The sequence below is a fragment of the Typopeltis vanoorti genome, chromosome 22 (genome assembly GCF_054136105.1).
Source record: "Typopeltis vanoorti isolate ZY-2024b chromosome 22, IOZ_Tvanoo_1.0, whole genome shotgun sequence".
Classification (NCBI taxonomy): domain Eukaryota; kingdom Metazoa; phylum Arthropoda; class Arachnida; order Uropygi; family Thelyphonidae; genus Typopeltis; species Typopeltis vanoorti.
Window position 1 is genome coordinate 79,463,362 of NC_143570.1, and position 13,528 is coordinate 79,476,889.

The 13,528-nt window shown below is 37.4% G+C and overlaps 1 protein-coding gene across 1 annotated transcript in view; it reads left to right on the forward strand.

The window, feature by feature from the left end:
* The window catches only part of MetRS-m (Methionyl-tRNA synthetase, mitochondrial), a 392,083-nt gene that overhangs the window by 313,786 nt on the left and 64,769 nt on the right, over positions 1-13,528 (forward strand). The gene's annotated exons all lie outside the window — the stretch shown is intronic.

The window sequence follows — 13,528 nt, forward strand, 5'->3', positions numbered from 1 at the left end:
GGGACAACTCCTTCCTCCCATGTGCCCTCTCCTCTTTCCAGTCAATGTTACCATAATTGAAATCACCCATAATAATTACCCTTCTTCCACTCATTTCTTCTATTTGCCTATGCATACTATCCCCACCATCTATTCCATCACCTGGTCTATAGCAGCACCCAATTGTATATTTTGTTCTGCTAGATTCTATCTCACACCAAACAGCCTCAAATGTGCTCTTTTCTCTATCCTGCAGTTGAACTTCTATACTCCTTGGCTGCAGCTTATCAGCTATCATCAATAACACTCCCCCCCCTTTTTTATTCACCCTGTCACTCCTGAACACACTATACCCGTCGCATTCAATCCCACTAGCTTTATTATCTTCTGTCAGCCATGTTTCACTAATACCAACAACCTGTGGTCTGGAAGTGCCAACCATGGCCATAAAACTCTTCCTTCTTGTTCCTAATACTCCTGGCATTAGTGTACATATACTGTATATGTATATATGGGCACCAGGGAGTGGAACTTCCTTCTGAGTCTTCAGAATTCAAGGAGAACCAACCTACCAGCCCGGAACACTGGGGGGGGGGCACAACGTCCCCCCAGTTCAAGTATAAGCAAACAAAGTTTGCACCTGAAGAGTCTTCAAGACTGAGGCAACTTGTGGTAAAGGCGAACCAAGATCTCATCACTCGTTGTCTTAGTATCTCCCATAATGCAAAGCACATATCCTTGCAGACATGTATACTGCTATGCATTAAGGAAAGGGCCACTACCCAGACCAGTTTCGACCTTTATTGAATGTTCAAGTATAGGTCAAACTCCAAAAACTCAGCGTTGTTCCCCACCACCGAGCAGAGCCGCTCATATCTGAGCTGTAACAGCAACAGCCGTGCCTCAGTTAACTTCATGGACTACAGCATTGCCATTCATCACCCAAGCTTCCAACCGATTTCAATCTTTATTGAGGTCTCATCAGTGGGAGCCAGACCCAGAAGTGGTGATACTAAGGCAGAAGCAATGGAGAAGTCATATTTACCTATATGAGTTGCCAAAAGGTATACCACCTTATTAAATTACTCTGGATTTAGAGAAAGATTTTGGAAGTTTTTCCCCACTTGGTTAGACTATAATAAATTTAGTTTAATCATTTATCGAAGTGTAAGCAAACAAAGTTTGCACCTGAAGTATCTTCAGGATTGCTTACACTTGGATAAAGGATTAAACTAAATTTATTATATGTTAAAGATACCAAGCAATTTAATAAGCTAGGTTTTAATCCTTTTTCCCAAGTAAGCAAACATATAAGTAAGTCAAGCTTCCGCCTGAACATAGCTCAAGTCTGGCAACTCGTAACCACGAGTTGCCTTACAACTTGAGGCAAGCACGAGTTGCCTGAGACTTGAACTATGTTCAGGTGCAAACTTGACCTTTTAGTATATACCCAAGGTAAAAAACTTTCTACATAAATTTATTATAGTCTAACCAAGTGGGAAAAAACTTCCAACATCTTTCTCTAAATCCAGATTTATTTAATAATAAGGTGGTACACCTTTTGGCAACTCGTATAGGTAAATATGCTTCTGGCTTCTGGCTTAGTATCACCACTTCTGGGTCTGGCTCCCACTGATGAGACCTCAATAAAGGTCAAAACCGGTCTGGGTAGCGGCCCTTCCCTTAATGCATAGCAGTATACATGTCTACAAGGATATGTGCTCTGCATTATGGCAGATATTAAGACAAGGAGTGATGAGAGGTAGGTCCACCTTTACCACGAGTTGTCTCAGCCCTGAAGATGCTTCAGGTGCAAACTTTGTTTGCTTACACTTGGATAAAGGATTAAACTAAATTTATTATTAGAGAATATTACACTTCTGCTGTCATTACCTACCGAGTGGCTTACTCTTTGTCCTCTTCATGCAACTGATTATTACCACCATTTATCTTGTTTTGTCTCCACAGTGTTCTGTATCTCTCCCATTCAGCTTCTCTTTCCAATACATTGATAAAGCTTTTTATAATCACCACCCTTCTAGTTCCACATATTTCCTTTCTTTACACAAGTTCTCATATAATTGGCTGTAACACAGGTGATTGCTGCATGGTCACTCACAAACTGCAGGAAGATTAGACACTCCATTCACAATCATATCCTCTGATGATATAACCAGTGCTAAGATTCTTAACCCTCAGCGTGCCCTCCTTTACATACTGCCTAAGATCAGTGTCCCTTGAGAACACAAAATTCATTCTCTTTATTCCCTGATGCTATCTCTTCAGTATTGCTATAATTGAAATCACCCATAATGATCACTCCTTGCTTGCTTTCTTACCCAGTTAAGTTGCCTATACATTTCTTTAAGTTTTAAAAGTGGTATACTGTGAGTAGACATATCGATACAAAATTAATAACAGAAAAAACTCACGTACAAAGATTATTTAATAGTATAATTTTCGCCTGTGAAAATTATACTATTAAATAATCTTTGTACGTGAGTTTTTTCTGTTATTAATTTGTATCTATACATTTCTTTGTGTGTGTTCATACTTTTTGGTGGTCATCATGGAGATGATGGCTGCCAAAGAGTATTTTTCTGTTGTCAACCCAATTCTGAATCCTGGTCCTAACTAACTTCTCTAATACCTTAACCACAACTCCAGACACAAAGACTGGTCTATAATTCAAAGCCCTACTGTTATCACCTCCCTTATGAATTGGAACAATTTTATCCTCTTTCCACTCCTTTGGAACTTGACGTAGTGAAAGACTCATATTGAAAAGATATGTAAAAGCTGTTGTTAACTCTCTGGAACATTCTCTCAAAACACATGGTGAAATAGCATCAAGTCCTACAGCCTTATATTTACATCAAGTCTATTCAGTTCCTCATATACATCCTGTTCACTTACTAATAGTTCTTCCTCCTCCTTTCCCACTGCTTTCAAGTTTTGTATTATGCCACATTCATAAGAATGAAATACCTTTATAAATTTGCTCATTAAATATCTCAAGGGCCAGCAAAGATTGGTCAATTGGTAGAGTCTTTGGTACTAATGTCTTAAGCAAAAACTTCAGCAAGTCTGAGTGTGATTAGTAGTTGGAAGGAGATCAGTTGTTCGATGCTGTTGGCACTCTGCTGAGGACTGGCCATTCTCACAGGGTTAACTTCGGCCTGTAAACTGACGTATGTCAGACCTCTGTGCCCGCGAAACATGTAGGGATATGACATACAACAAATATCTCAACTACATCCTCTGAAGCAGTTATCATTCCTCCGTTCGGTCCTGTCCTAAAATAATCATTCTTCTACTAGCCACATATCAAAAAAACTTCTTAGGATTTTTTTTTTTGGCCACTTCTAACTGCTGCTCATACTACACTTTTGCTGCTCTTATCAAGCGAGTCATCACCTTCCTCACCTGCTCTTTGTATTTCTCATGCAACTGGCTGTTATAACTACATCTTGTGTTTCTTCCATAATACCTTCTTCCAGATTACATCTTATCTCTTGATTCATCCATTTCATAACTGCTGTATTTACCCTCTTAACCTTCAGAATGCATTTTGATATTGTCTCCACCAAATAGTTCTTGAGTAGTGCCCAAGCATCATTGATATTCTTTCCATCCAGTTCCTCTTTCCAATTTATTATTGCAAGATGTTTCCTGAGCTTTTCATAATTACCAGTCTTATAATTCCAGATATATCCCTTTCTAACAGATGTCCTTGAATGACTGGTCACCCTGCAAGTGGTCACTCTCACCAACTGGTGGAAGATTGGACACCTCATTTATAATAACATCATCTGATGAGATGATCGAATCCAATATTCTTGATCCTCGTGTACCCTCCATTACATACTGCCTAAGGTAATTGTCTTTCAAAAACTCATTTTCTTTATTCCCAAATGCACTCTCTTGATTCCAGTCTATATTACCATAATTAAAGTCGCCCATAATGATCACTCGTTTCTTGCCAGCTAGGCCAATTTGCCTATACATTTTCTTCTCATTATCCTCCATATTACCAGGTCTATAGCAACACCCAACTAAATATTTCACCCCGTTTACCTCTACCTAACACCATACTGCCTCAAAACCGTGGCCACTATTTGCTCTTTGCAAATTCACCTTAGATGGGCACAACTCATCTGCTACCATTAACTGTATTCCTCCTTCCTTTCTTCCCTGTCTGTCTTCATGAAAAATATCATATCCATTCATCTTTATTCCTGTCAGGATGTCATTGTCATCTAACCATGTCTCACTTATATCAACAATTTTGGGGCAAATAACTCAAGCAAAGCAACAATTTCATTCCCCTTATTTCGAATACTTCTAGCATTAGTAAATAAATATAAGAAATAATTACTGGTTCTGCAAGTCCTATGAACATCACTTCTCCGATGTGACTTCAATACTTTCCCCAGTCACTTCCTCTATATTATTATCACCAATTCTACAACTTTCCTCACACCCAAACTCTCCCCTCCCATCCCAGGTCGGGCCATCTCAATTTGTGTTTGCCCACTTGCACATTCGCTTCTGAATCCAGCATCCACATTTCATAAAGTGTCTTCCCATCCACCCTGACCCCCCTCCCCCATTTCCCTGTTTGTGATGTGCTTCCACTCTCTCATTTACTTCATGATATTCACCTTCATTTGCAAGTGAGCAAATACCTCTCCCTACCCTGCGTTTTTTGCTCTTTCAAATCACCTGGCACCACCTCAGATCTTTTCATTTCAATCATTACCTCTCCTGACAGCAATAATCTCTCTAGTTGACTCACATCAAAACCATTTAAATGCAGCCTGTCTTCTTTATACAATTCCACCAGTCTCTCAAATTCTTCCAACACATTCACAAAATGCACTCCATTCCCCTCACATAACTGTGCTAACATATCATTCATAATCTCCTCAATTCATCACTATCATACCTTGGCAACACATTTGGCTACTTTTCCTACCACACTGTTATCTTTTACTCTCCTTAATATTCTTATATTAAATGTGGCATTTTCCTTGTTCCCATCCAAATCATTCATCCCTACTACAACCAACTCTTGTGCTCTTATTCCTCATGTCCAGTGCTTCTATCACTCTCTCTACATTCTATCACCAGGAAAACAAACCTTATACACCTTCTCATTCACCACTCCTCTAATAATGGAATCTCCATAGAGAGCCACTCTCAAATCATTCGTTATGTAATTCACTCTTCCATGTATATCCGTAATGCATTTCATTTCACATGCAGTTCATATCTTGTCTCATCATCAACTCTGCTTTCATGTTTGGATCCAATTTAGAATAATTTTTGATATCATCATACAGAATTGATTAAATATATGCAATATTTATTGCTTTATATTCACATTAAGGCATTTTTAGATCTCTTTGGGTCTCATGATATGTTTGGTAGTGTGGTCCCTATATCTGTCATGGCATTATTATAGTCAGTTTTAAGCAAGTTTGTAATTTCTTGCAAAAGTAAATTACTTTACAAGAAATTAGTCTTCTTTTCATCCTTATTTTATTCCCAAACATGAGCAAACAAAAGTTTGCACATGAAATGTTTTGATTTTGGGTGTGGATGTGTTGTTCAAAGCTGCTTTAAGATAGGTTTTTAATTATTTATTGGTAGTTTTTTTTAGTAGTTAGTATTGGCTTTATTTTATTTAGTGCATTTACTAATAGATTTAAAGACATATTTATAAAAGATTTTAATAATGGCAACCAGAAACCTAGCAGAAAAATAGAGCAGTATCAAAAAAGCAAAGGATAATGTACAATCTGGAGACAACAGTTATATTGATAACACAAATAAAGAAAATATGTTGTACTACATATGAAATTTTTAGATTAAAAGGAATTATTAGAAACCTGAACAGGGAGTTAGAGAAAGTCAAGAAACATTTACAAATATCAAGACAAGGTAAGAAAAAGCAGGAAAGCATGGACATTGATAAGTTAATTAGAATGTGAGAATAAAGAAATATAGTATAGTGATTCACTAATCATTGTTTGAAGATGGAGTTGCTTTTTGCTTCCTGTGAGCCAAAATAATGGATGCAACTAATATAATATAATATGATAGAAAAACAGAAAAATAATGTAAAAGAGATAAGATAAATATATTATGTGAGAGAATATGAAATGATTGCTAGGAGAGTGAAAGTTGTTAATTAGTACTGAGATATGAGAGTATACAGAGTTAAAGAAAGCTATGCTAGCAAATAATTCAGTGTGCCAGGCCATGTGGAAGAAATGATGTGTATGAAAGAGATGGCCCGGACTTGAATGGAACAGGAACCTAGAGACATTTATTGTGGTGAGACCTAATGCTGCAAGTCAGTGAAAGTAGAACAAGAGGAATGCTGAGAATTTCTAAGCTCAGGTAAGCTTTGTAAATATGTAAACACAATGTAATGTGTAAAATATGTAAAAATATCATGGAGCTCATGGTTATGAATCTGATGAAACAGGACCTGCACTCTTTAGGTTGGACTTTTTGAGTATGTTTGGGGATGAAATGAGAAAGATGTCCAACTGGGCCAAGAATATAGTGCAGATATATTATAGGAAAAAGCCTGGAAGTAATTTACATGTTTATACACAAAGGATTGAGTTTACTGCTTTCATTAATAAGCTGTGGCTTACTAAATATTTAATAGAGACATGTATGTTAGACATAGTGTAATGTTTTAAATAATGGCTTCACCCATCTAAGAGAACTAAATAGAATTTATTACTCTTAGATTTCGTCCAACATGTCATTCAATATTTAAATTATGAACACAAGAATAAGTCATACAGCATGCATACACATTGAAAGTTTATTTTTCACTTGGTTAGACAGACTATAATAAATTTAGTTTAATCTTTTATCCAAGTGTGAGAAAACAATGTTTGTGCCTGAAAATATCTTCAGGACTGAGGTAGCCCGGTGTTGTACTACCTTACCTCAGTCCTGAAGATATTTTCAGGCACAAGCGTTGTTTGCTCACACATGGATAAAGGATTAAACTAAATTTATTATAGTCTAACCAAGTGAAAAATAAACTTTCAACATCTTTCTCTAAATCCAGAATAATTTAATAATAAGGTGGCACACCTATTTGCAACTCCTACAGGGAAAGATGACCTCTCCATTGCTTCTGCCTTGGTATCTCCACTTCTGGGCCTGGTTCCCACTGATGAGACCTCAATAAAGGTCAAAACTGGTCTGGGTAGTGGCCCTTCCCTTAATGCATAACATTATACATATCTGCAAAATGTGTTTTGTCCTATGGGAGATACTGAGATAGGAGTGATGTTAGATTGGTCCACCTTTGCTTCGAGTTGCCCGGTGTTGTACTATCTTACCTCAGTCCTGAAAATATTTTCAGGCACAAACGTTGTTTGCTCACGCTTGGATAAAGGATTAAACTAAATTTATTATAGCATGCATACACTATCGCATCTTGGCCACAGCTGTATAATTAATTTTTAAAATATAAACAATTAACAGCAATCACTTCCCAAAACTTATAGCTAGGCATTCTGTCTAATTAGGATTTGTGCATAGGGCTTCACATAATTCGAAAATTAGAAGATCAAATGTGAACCTATTTTAGTGCAACATCTTGGTTTGGTTCTGTTGAACTGTGTCCAGTGTCGACAGCATGGGAAGCAAGGCCTGAACCTGCTGATTCCTGAAATCTTATATAATCTTGATGTTCTTAGATCCTAAGCACAGCAGAATGGCCAGTCTGTCTCAAGTAGCAAAGATGACAAGAACAGAGTATTGGATAAACACCAGGCAAGGATCGAAATGATAATGTATCTTTGATAGGCAGTAAGAAAAATAACTTTTAGGTTGGTTTAAAGGTGGTATACAGATTATATCCACCAAAAGGCCTTGCTATTTGTTCATAAGTTACTTTAAGGTGAGGTATGCAGATACTTTTAACATCAGATGGCAATCTGGGGGAGGAGATGATAATTATGAATTAATTTTTGTATTGAGTTTTGCTTGATGCATTAAATAACAGAGTAAGTTATATTTTAATTATTTTAATAGAAGAGACTCAGAAGAACAAATTGTGTGTGCTCAGTATACAATTCTTTTGATAATATGTTTTATGTGAAGATGCATGGATATATTTGTCTGCAAAGGATTGTTTTTTAGCATTCCAATCTCCTTCAATAATTAGTACATCTTGCAGACAAGCTTATACGTTGGTTATGCATTACTAAATCACTTAAGGAATTGACAACGTAGATAAGAATATAAATTAAATAATACTTTAATAAATATTTCTGATGTTTCCGCAACGTCACGTTGCCATCTTCAAAAGGAACTTACAAAAACGGCACGTGCACGTAGGCACTACAACACAGTAACTGAGAATGAAGTGATGAAGCTATTGTTCTAAAAGTTCTGATGGTGCCCCCTAGTGGGCTATGTAGGTGTTCTTGGCCATTGGGCTGAAGGTCTGCTGATGTAAGCCTCCCAAATTTGGGGCAGTCTCATACAACCAAATTTGTTGAGGTTTGAAGAGTTTCTTAGGGCTGCGGCTAATTTCATGAATAGTCTTTCGAATTTGAACTTGCTATGATGTATTACTGTAGCTTTCTTCCATGTATTCTGTGGCATGTATCCAGAGCATGGTCTGCAAGACCAGGGTGGCTGTACTTGTGAAACTGGATGTAGTCCTTGTGTTCAGAAATTCTGATATCCGCTGTCTTGCCTGTTTGGCCAAAGTAAGACAGTTTACAGCTGCAAGGGACCTTGTATACACCAGGTCTCGGGGAAGTGTTTGGTCTTTAGTGGAGCAGATAAGGGATGCCAATTTTCTGTATGTTAATTCTTTTAATAGAAGAGACTCAGAAGAACAAATCGTGTGTGCTCAGTATACAATTCTTTTGATAATATGCATTTTAACAGGAGGTCGAGTCATGTTTTTTTAGATTTTGTTAATTTTTTCCGAGGTGCCTTGGATGTAGGGAATGGTGGCGGATTTAGAGTAATCCTTGTTGTGAAAGGGGGGGGGGGGTTGTAGTTTGTTGGTTTCAATATATATATTTTTTTTTGGGGGGGGGTAGCTATTGGCTGAGAAATAATGCCACACGGTTTCTCTTAGCTGACATTAACAAAGCTATTCGTGCACTTTAAATCACGAGCTTTGGTCAATTTTACATGACGTCTCGTGTACTGCAGCTAAGATTAAAACACATCGACAAATCAAAAAATTAAAAAGAACTCTACTGTCAATCCAAAACTTCCTACCAACACCGTAATCAACCTTTCTTCAGTCACCCTGAAGCACTCAACGTACTTTCACGTAACCTCGACTTTGGCATTGCTCCCAGAAAAATACCTAGTGAGGATATTATGATCCGGATCGAACACAGAATCCGCCACCTTCCGAATCAAATTGCTTACAGTGTACGACTGGATGTAGCCTGTGTCCTCTCCAAAGCAAGACCAACATATCCAATAAGGAATATAAAGCTCTGCAGGAAATGAGGAATAATAAAGAAATAGTTATCACCAAAGCAGATAAGAGAAATGCAACTGTAGTACTTAACCAAAAGGACTACACAGGTGAGCTTAATGATCTTCTATTAGATTGGGCTACTTACCTCCCTATCGAATACAATCCCATCAACTCACAAATCAGAAAACTTCACAGGCTCCTTAAGAAAGTCACTTCTTGGCCTGTAGAAGTTACTAACAGATTATTAAAACTGTTTAACTCTATACCCCCCCCCCCCGCTTTATTTATGGACTCCCAAAAATACATAAAGAAATGTACCATTACGTCCCATAGTGGATGGCACTGATTCCCCCACATAAAAATTAGCTAAACATTTGGCCGAAGCGCTCACACACACTATGCTGGCATCACACATAAAAAAACTCAGCCCACTTCAAAGCCAGCATAGAAAACGTAACATACTGACATAATGGTCAGCTTTGACGTCTCCTCCTTATTCATAAACGTTCCACTCAAGGAAACTTTAGAGCTAATCCAAGCTAAATTTTCTCCTGATATCTCAGCCCTATTTCAGTTCACAATGAACTTAGGCTATTTCGTTTGGCAGGGAAAATTCTACAACAAATAGAGGGGACAGCAATTAGTTCACCTCCCCACTCTTGGCTAATTTCTTTATGGAGCTTTTGGAGAAAAAGCCTTAGCCTCTGCCCCACAAAAAAACCAACCATATGGCTTCACAACGATGATGATGTGTTCACTATTTGGCCACGTGGCTCTGATACACTCCTCTCCTTCTTAACACACTTAAACAACCAACACCCCAGAATCAAGTTCACTCTGGAAAAAGAGGAAAACAACAGCCTCCCTTTCCTAGACATACAAGTCACCTGCCAGCTTGATGGAACCTTGGTTTTCTCACTTTATAGAAAACATACCCATACATTCACCAACAATCCCCCCCCCCTCACAACAGTATGGAGTGGTGAAAACACTATACAACAGGGTTAAACTAATCTGTTCTAACGACAAAGCCCTAAACACTGAACTAAATAATCACATCCTCAACACTTTCTCTGCCAATGGTTACCCCCCCCCCCCCCAAAAAAAAAAAATTCAAAAAATATTGAAACCAACAAACCACACACACCCCCTTTCATAACAAGGATTACTCTAAATCCATCATCATTCCCTACATCCAAAGCACCTCGATTGGCATCCCTTATCCATCCACTAAATACCAACCACTTTCTCTAGACCTACCTGGTGTATACCAGGTCCCTTGAAGCTGTAGACTGTCTTACTTTGGCCAAACAGGCAGGACAGCAAATATCAGAATTTCAGAACACACGGACTACATCTAGTTTCACAAGTACAGCCCCCCCCCCCCGGTCTTGCAGACCATGCTCTGGATACATGCCACAGAATACAGTGGAAGAAAGCTACAGTAATCCACCATAGCAACTTCAAATTCGAAAGACTATTCATGAAATCAGCCTTAGCCCTAAGAAACTCAACAAATTTGGTTGCATAAGACTGCCCCAAATTTGGGAGGCTTACATCAACAGCCCAATGGCCAAGAACACCTACATAGCCTGCTAGGGGGTACCATTAGGACTTTTAGGAGAACAATAGAGTTATTTAATTTATATTCTTATCTACGTTGTCAATTCCTTAAGTGATTTAGTATTTCATCTTGCTTTGGTGTTGTTTCTATTGTCTCTGTCAGATCTTTGTAAAATAAGTCAATATCCTCATCTGTGCTGTCAAATGTGAGTGCATATGCCTGGACTATTGATATATTAAATGGTTTTGATTGAAATCTTGCTGCTATGATTCGTTCATTGACTGGTTTGTATCCTGAGAGTGCCTTTCTAACTTTTTTTTCATAAGAAGGAAACCAAATCCTGCTTCATGCTATGACCATATGACTTCGCATCTATTTATCTTTCCTGCTGATGTCCAATGCAGCTCCACCAGTCCTACTATATCACACCAATATCTCTTCATTTCCTCACGAAGTAATTCTAGTTTTCCTGCCATCCAAAGTGTCCATACATTCCATGTTCCTACTGGTAATAGTTCTGTTAGTTTCAGTTTCCTTTTGGTATCCCACTTTTCGATCCAACCCTCGATTGGTATCGTGGACCTTGTTGATCCAGGCAACGTCCAAGCTGGCATGTTGTAGCTGTTGATTGTATAGGCATCAGATAACCATAGTGTTTTTTCTTTGCAGTCAGAGTATCGACACTCATCTGACTGACCCTCCTCCTTTATCTAGGCTTGGTACTGGCATGAGACCTCTTAGGATTCCACGGTGGCTTTTTGCTTTGCTTCCTGGCAAATCAGAATTAACTTACAGCAGATTATTAAGGATCTAATGATGAACATAAGCCCTTTAATTGCCTTACATTCATCATTAGATCCCGAAACATTAATGGTTGACTTCAAGAAAGCAACTATCAATGCTTTTTCTAATATATTTACATCAACAACTACAACTAGAAATGAAATGCTTCACAGCATTAGCATTTTTCCAATGAGCGATGTTGTTACTGATGGATTTGTTGAATTGACGATCCGCAGCAATAGAAAAAAACAGTCATCGTCATTTAAGATTGTATTTATTACATGAAAAAGTTACATCATAACTAACTTCGTATCAACAATTTTCTTTCAAATTCATCTGTTATCTATCAAGATTCCAATATTATCAGACCTTATATTTCTGTCTTCTGCAGCATTTTTTATGATATCAATCTACCCAGATCTGGGTCTTTTTCCTACCATCATGGCAAAGAACACTTGTTCTGCTAGCCTTCCTTTTTCCATTCTTTTTAAGTAGTCATACCACCTGAGATTAGCACTGCCAACTTATTCCTGAATCTTAACAGTGTTTAAGTTCTTTTTTTAATGTGATAGTGTCGTGTTCAATCTCCTCATCTTTCTCATATCCAGTATTTAATCAAATTCTTTATTTTCTAACCTAGGTCTCAGATCAATAGGTTAAAACTGGTTTAAATACAGCTAGTTTAGTATTTTGATAACTTTCTCTTATTCCATATAAATTTATTTACTTGACTTCCTACTTTACTAATTCTGCTGGTTTTGTCTTAGAGTGAAAATCTGATTTGACAACCTCTTTTTTTTGCCTCAATCCAACTTTCTCTTCAGTTTTTCTGAAGTATACTTGCATAAATCTGACCTGAACACTCAGTACAAAAATTCCTCTAATTCTCCCTTTTTATAGATGGGTGCTATAAGAGCTCTGGTCCTCTGACCATGTATTCTAAATTCACTTGTGTTATTGTTAATATCTTTAGATTGGTTTAAGATGATACAGTGTGCAAGAGATTTAAAATAGAAAGTGATTACTTCCTAAAGTGAAGTAAAATAAAAATAAGTGTCACTGAAAAGAAAACTTTTAGTAATGTCTTTTGTTTTTGGTGTAGTATATTTTTGTTGCAAAATTCCTTTTAAAATCTCAATGCTAACCCCTTCTTACCAGTGCACCTTACCAGTTGGTCTAGAAGAGTGGCATGATTGCAAACAATATATTTACTTCAGCATATTCTGATACAGCACTTGTACATATGAAATGTTATTAAAGATTTCCATACCAGATGGAAAATTTAAGTTAGTGTTATTGCTAGAATGAGATCACTAATAGAACAGTACTTCATTTGTCATATGTTGTCTAATCCTACTACTGGAGTGATAAGGTTTAAAGCACTGCACATGCTAAATTCTGTTTTAAACTTGGGGCTCTTTGAGAAGTTGAATAGTTTCTAAAAGTAAAAATGAAGATGCCTGCAAATGTGATTCCAGTTCAACCCTCTGAAACGAATTCTTGATGCATAATCCACTCATTATGCCTTGAAAGTGGACTAAACTTGCCAAGTTGCTATGCCGTTGATTATGATCTCTTGTGTCTTGAAGATGAATTGTCTGTTTAACTAATTTCAGCTGCCATGAATTATGTTCTAATTATTTTGCATCCTCAAATTAACTCAGTTTAGCAGTGGTTCCCAAACACAGCAAAAACTTAGTAGTCATTTG